Source organism: Lagopus muta, chromosome 2 (genome assembly GCF_023343835.1).
Source record: "Lagopus muta isolate bLagMut1 chromosome 2, bLagMut1 primary, whole genome shotgun sequence".
Classification (NCBI taxonomy): domain Eukaryota; kingdom Metazoa; phylum Chordata; class Aves; order Galliformes; family Phasianidae; genus Lagopus; species Lagopus muta.
The window spans coordinates 8,242,418-8,248,729 of record NC_064434.1 but is presented as its reverse complement, the minus strand read 5'-3'; the positions used below and the strand labels follow the sequence as shown (position 1 = coordinate 8,248,729).

At 35.8% G+C, this 6,312-nt stretch overlaps 1 long non-coding RNA gene across 2 annotated transcripts; it reads right to left on the bottom strand.

Moving 5' to 3' along the window:
* Nucleotides 1-781: 781 nt before the first annotated feature.
* LOC125689532 (uncharacterized) lies at nt 782-4,838 on the bottom strand. 2 transcript variants are annotated; one of them, XR_007375324.1, is made up of 3 exons: nt 4,717-4,838; nt 4,276-4,335; nt 782-918 (listed from the first exon to the last, which is right to left on the bottom strand). It is a non-coding gene; the product is annotated as an uncharacterized LOC125689532 (long non-coding RNA). The 2 variants fall into 2 exon arrangements; XR_007375325.1 differs by lacking the exon at nt 782-918 and adding an exon at nt 2,399-2,508.
* Between the last annotated feature and the right edge of the window lie 1,474 nt (nt 4,839-6,312).

Here is a 6,312-nt window from a genome sequence, read left to right as displayed (position 1 = left end):
TCACCTCAAGGTAAAGTTATGTTAAAATACAATTAAACATTTTATTGTAGCTCATAATTGTTTTTCCTTGAAGGGGGAAAATGTTTTGGTTTCAACAATAATTATACAGGAGCAATCTACCCTGCACGGTTCTGAAGTACATGAATTTTCAATCAAATTGGGACCACTTGCAGCTCCTCCAGTAATGTAATTTTTTCCTCCTTACCATTTGAAACAGTCAGTAACACCAGGAAATATTCCAGGAAGATGAGAAAAATCAAATTCTTGGCTGTACCCATGAGAATATTTGCCATCATCCTCGCTACATTTTTTCTTTCTTTAAGTAAGGATTGAAAATTGATGTCTTCTAAGGAAAAAAGGAAAGCAGTTCATTATTTGTTGCAAACTGATGTGTTTTTTTAATTATCATTTAATTTTTATTTAATTTTCTGCATAGTTCTGCTTTATGAAATACATAATACAAAAAAAAAAAAAAAAAGGAAAAGATTTTTTTTGTTAATCTGTTTTCCTGTCATTTATTGTTAGATATAGATATGGGATTTTTGTTCAGCCTGTCAGACCATCAAGAGTATAATTCACATTAACTTAACATTTATTAATTCTGTTGTGTTAGCTCTATCCACTGAAATGCTATTTTTTGTTCTTGTCTCTAAAGAGAATTCAAAACTCCAGAAAGAATCCAAGATAGGTATTATTCTATTTTCTTTTCAGCTTTCAGAAAAAAAAGGAAAAGAAAGAAAAAGAAAAAGGAAAGGAGATAATTTAGAGTACAAACCTCTGTGTCACAGTCCTTACGGGACTACGACATGTCTGTGCATCTCAGGAAGGAAGCTGGCTGTTGGTTCTGTTTTAACAGATCCTTTGAACTATAGTAGTGACTGCATTATTTTTATTTAAGACAATCTCATTACAAAACACCTAGAGAACAAAAAATATGATCTTAGGTCTATGCCATGCTCTTTGGGATGCATCAGGTTTCAGAGGACCCATAGAAGAGACAGTAGCACTTTTATTCCAGTCTTCCCATTTATTTCTAGATTTGTGAGAACAAAACTAGGAAAAAAAACAAAAACAAAACCAGAAAAAACCTCTACAACAACAAAACCTCACTCATTCTGAGTATTGGTATTCAAATGAGCATCAAAGTGCCCCACTTTGCTTCTAAGAGTCTTGTATGATAAACAAAAAGGCATGCCTTTTAAAACATAGCAGAGCATCTATAAAAAATGTAATTATATATTGGAAAAAGGAGAAAAGGGATTGATGTGCAGAATGGTAAACAGAATACAATTGTAGCCAACTCTATAGATTTCAAATATCTGATCTTGTAGGAAATAATGAGCTATCTGCTAAGAAAGGAAAAAACAGAGGAACTCATAATAAACAAACTCTGTCTCTTGTGTGTGACCCAGTACAGTACAATACAGTTTAATTTTATTACTTGTCATTCATACTGAAAGCAAATTTGCAATTTTCAGCAAATATAATGGGAATGCTCCCAGAATGTGTAAGTGCAGAGGAGAATGGGATATTTTTGTCAAATGAAGAACTGCAGTGTTTGTCTCCAAGCAAAAAGCAGAATGACTTGATATTTTTGCTCAGGAGAGATGTAGGATTCACGCATTTACAGATCATAAATTCAGAAGGGACTGTTGTGATCATTTGGTCTGTTTTCTCTGTAAGCCAGGCCAAGGGACTTCTCTTAATTAATTTCTGCTTGGATTCAGCCATATGGCCATAAAACAGGACAGTGGTCAATTGTTGTTGGTATCCAGAGTACAACATGCAGTAATATCACGGAGTTAACTAGATCAATCTATGCCCATGAGAGGGGGGCAGTAGACCCCTGGGCCCCCGTGGCCCCACAGGAAAAGGGAAGGAAAAGGGAAAAGGGATAGGGAGATGGGCTCAAGGAAGGAAAAAAAAAAACAGTGGCAACAATCTATGGAAGAAAACTTATTTTACTTATTATGATATCAGACTAATAAATTAATAAAATAGGAGAGAGAGTTCCTGAGACCTAGTCAAACCTGAAGTTTGGTATGGCTAGGAAAACACCCTCCAGCACCTACAAGGCAGTAAGAGACTGCCTAACCAGGAAGGGCCAGACCCTATGATTTCCATGATGTACAGGGACAGGTACCCAGAATTGGAGCATTAACACTTTAACTACTAGTGCACTAAATGATGTTATGATGCACAATACCAAAAACCAAAAATCACAAAACCATGACAAGCAATAACATTAATTTGTAACTAAGATATGGATCAAATATTAATAAAATCATTTTTACTCTAACAATAGCTAACCAGTAGAATCCGTAAGCTAGTGATCCTTTCAAAATCATCACCAGAGCTCTTAAAGTACTGTTAAATATGGATGGACGTTGTCCCATTGCCAGGATTAGAGGTAGAAGGTGAGAAGATAAGATGCCTTTTTCAACTCCTTCCAGTTCTGCATTTCAATGGAAAAGCCGTCTTCATTCATCAGTAGTTGCGGAACAATGCCTAGAGTGAATTCACCCAAGGAGGATTTGCTAAGAAGTCTTAAATGTTTCTGAGAAGACATTCTGCTCTCAGGTTTGTAAGCTCATATGCCATGACAGCTCCATAGAGCAGCAGTGCAACAACTATCTTTGTTCAGCGTTTTCTACAATGTGTATCATTCCAGGGAATCATGGGAACATGGTGGGAAATCTATATAAGCACAATTTTACACATTCTCTGTTGCCTGTAGGTTTTCCTAAACAGGTACCAGTTACAGGCTCAGCAAGGCAGTTTGTTAACATAGCTGAATTTGTCAGATAGCTTGCCACAGCCAAATAGATCTTGTGAAAACAGAAATTTCCATGCTGTGGTTAGAAATGACTAGTATTATATGCTGCAGAGATCAATTATGAAGGAACCTGCATGCAATGAGTGTCAATCCTTCGTCCCTTTTAGCCACCATTATGTTTAAACAAAGGACCAGCAGTGTTCATTGGCTTTACTTTTCACTTTTTTTTGCATATTATTTGTCATAACTGTGATGTACTGCCCATGGATTTTCTTAATCCTTCATTACTTGCCTGTTTTTCTTTTGGTCCCACTGGTGTTGTACAACTATGGATTATCCTAGCAGCTGTGTGAAAAGGTTTCTCCCTAAAAGTTTTTATTTTTATCACTCAGCCTGGGTTTGGAAAACAACTAAAGAGTGAACAGATAGTGCTTCAGCCTCTGCATCGTCCACAGTTTTGTATGGTCTGTCTTATTTAATTCTAACTCAAATATGTCTTTTTTTTTTTTTTTTCCCCTCCAGAAAAGAGATGTATCAAAAATTATATTCTTTATTACTGCCTGAATCTTTTCCTGTTTTATCTCTTTCAGATAATGTGTCCAGAACTACTATAACAGATGAGGAGAAGCTTTGATTTATCAAATGATATTACTGTTGCTAATTTTTTACATCATCTCCAATATGATCACCAAAATATTTTAAACAAAATTGCATATTTAAAAGAAACGATATCTTCCTGAGTAAACATTCCAACGCATCAGTCTTCTCAACAGCCTCATGCAAAGGCTGAATTTATTCTATTTTAAGTCTGCGACAGTGTTTGTTCTGGCTTGCAGAGTACAAGAGAGCAAGCGAGCTCAAAAGATGTCCTCTCTTGACCATAAAAATAAAAGTTACACTAAATTAGTCTCAGCAAGAGTTCTTGGGGCTCAGTGTACAAGAGTGTTCTGGATCAGAATTTTAATGAGTGGTATTTAAGTACTCTGCCATTACCAGAATACACAGTCCCAAATTAAGTGTCTAAATTCACTCACAGAGAGTGAAGAGCTTTAGGTACCTATCTCCACTTGTATTTACAGCCATTAATCTTGTCCTAACATTTATACTAATCATCCTTTCTCTGAGAAGTAACAGAGATGAAGGACACATAAGCCTTAAACCTTACTTTTTATTTTGTTCTGAGAGTGGTTGGGTGCAAGCTGAGTTGAAATTCCATCCTATATCTCAGGGGTATTAACTCCAACTTTAATATCTTTCTTATAAATTGTCCATAGGTTTCTCCGCAGTTGGAGTCAGTATCTGTCCCAATGAACCTATGGCTCCATATACTGTGTAATTAAGCATTCACTGAACAGACAAAAGAGAAATAAACAGAAAAAATAAAACACTAGAGCACTCATGAATGGTGTGGTAAAGGTAATTCCAAATTTTGTTGCATGTCTCATTACTTACACACCATGAAACAGCTAGAAAAGGGATATTAAACAGACGCAGCTTACCACAGAGAGAGCAGATTATGGTGCTGGGAGATGGAATACTCAAGTCCAGGTCTAAACCAGCTGGTGAAAAGAATTTGAAGTTAGGTTTCCCATAGATGAGATGAATGACCAAATCAGTGAGCAAACACTGGTGCCTCTTCATTACATTGTGAAGCAAATAAAAAGCAACTGCATGAAATCCCAAAAACAAAATAAGCAGTAGAATTCCAAAGTTGTGGCAGTGGTTAGACATATAGCATGAATACATGCAGGTACAAGCAGCTGGATACAGACAATACCCAGAAGCAGTGAGCAGCTTTTCTCATTCTGGAAAGCATTTTTCCGGTATATTAAAAGTAAGTATAGTTCCAACATGTACTTCAATACCTAGCTGTTCTTATAGTGAAAACTGGCATTAACAATTAATGATACTTAAGCAACATTATTTAAAAGAACATTTACCAATCATGCCTGGAAATTCTGTTGAATATTGGCTTATGACATTGATCTCAGTCCCGCCTATCTTCTCTCCATTTTGCAGCATTAAAGGAATTTGCACAACTGCACAACCTGTGAACATTAACATAAATCCCCAGATTCTCTTTCTTTCTTCTCTTTAAAGCCCATAAATACAGACAAAATCAAAAAAGGATATAATTAATTGCAGACAGCTTTCTGAAGGGATTGCACTTAGCTTCTGATGGAAAACAGCTGTGGTGCACACTCTGCTACATGCCATGGATGAGGAAGCATGGTTCCAGCTGGCTGAGGACAGCCACAAGGTCGTTCATCAGTGAGCATACACTCTCTCAAGCAGCATGTGACAGACCCAAAACTGTCAAGAGGTTTGAATGGAACTGCCTGTATCTTTTCCTTAAATAAACAGACCAAATCCCAAAGGTTTTCATTTTCTAGAGCTACAATATAGTAATTTTTGAAATAGAGAAAACTCAGTTGGCATTAAAAAAAAAAAAAATTAACTTTGTCTTCTGTACTAATTGAAGATATGCAGCTTGGATCTTTCCTGCCAGTCTTCCTCCCCAGTCCAACAATTTTTTGCTTCTTCTGCAGTTTGCATAAAATTTTGCAAATTCTCTAGTGGAAATAGAAAATGTCTAGATTGTTAGCAGCTGTATGCCTTCATGGATGCAAACAAGTCCTCTGCTTAGCGATGTCCTGCTCTGCTCCCAAGAAGATAGAACTTTTCTTCTTTCTGTAGTCCAGGCTCATGACCAGATACAGAGGGATGCTCACACCCATTCTCATTGGAGCTCTCTGTCTTTGCAAGGCAAATGATAAACATGGTTCATCAAAGCTGAAATCTCCCCCACTAGGAATGAGATCTATCCTTGGGTTTTGCCTCCTTGCATTCCATAGCACAGGAGTACAACTGACTGCTAAGAAACTTAATGGTTATTTTAACAAAAGCATCAGATGATTGCATTCTGCCAGATCTACTTCCATGGATCTTAGGCACAGTATCTCAACCCTCTCCACAGCCAAGTTGAAAACTAACAAGGAAAACCAACAAGTTACAGTGCAGATATTAGAATACATGATAATAAAAATAATATTCAGAATTATTTGTACATTCTGGAGTATCCGTTATTAAAATAATGCAACTGTTCTTTTTTTTTTTTTCTTAATTCTTCTTATTTTTAAAAATCAGATTATATTAAATTATGGCCCTCATTCCATAGGAAATGTTTCAATATTAATTATCATCATTGTGTCTTATTTTTAGAATGGAAAATAACATCAAAGCTTCTCATTATTAGGAATGAGTAGAAGGAAAAAGTCCAGTCCTATCACCAAAAGGTGATAACAGTAATTATTTTTGCAATAGATTAAAAAGCATTGTTTTAAAATGCTATAATTACAGTTTATATTAATTCAGAGAATGTAATTTTTTTCTTTTTATATATATATATATGATAAATTCTTAGAGGTTACCAATCATTAGCAAGCATGGGAAGACTCTCAAGTCAAGATGAGACTGATCTTTTCAATTATTGATGCAAATGAATCACCAAGCGTAACAACTTGAAGGTATGTATT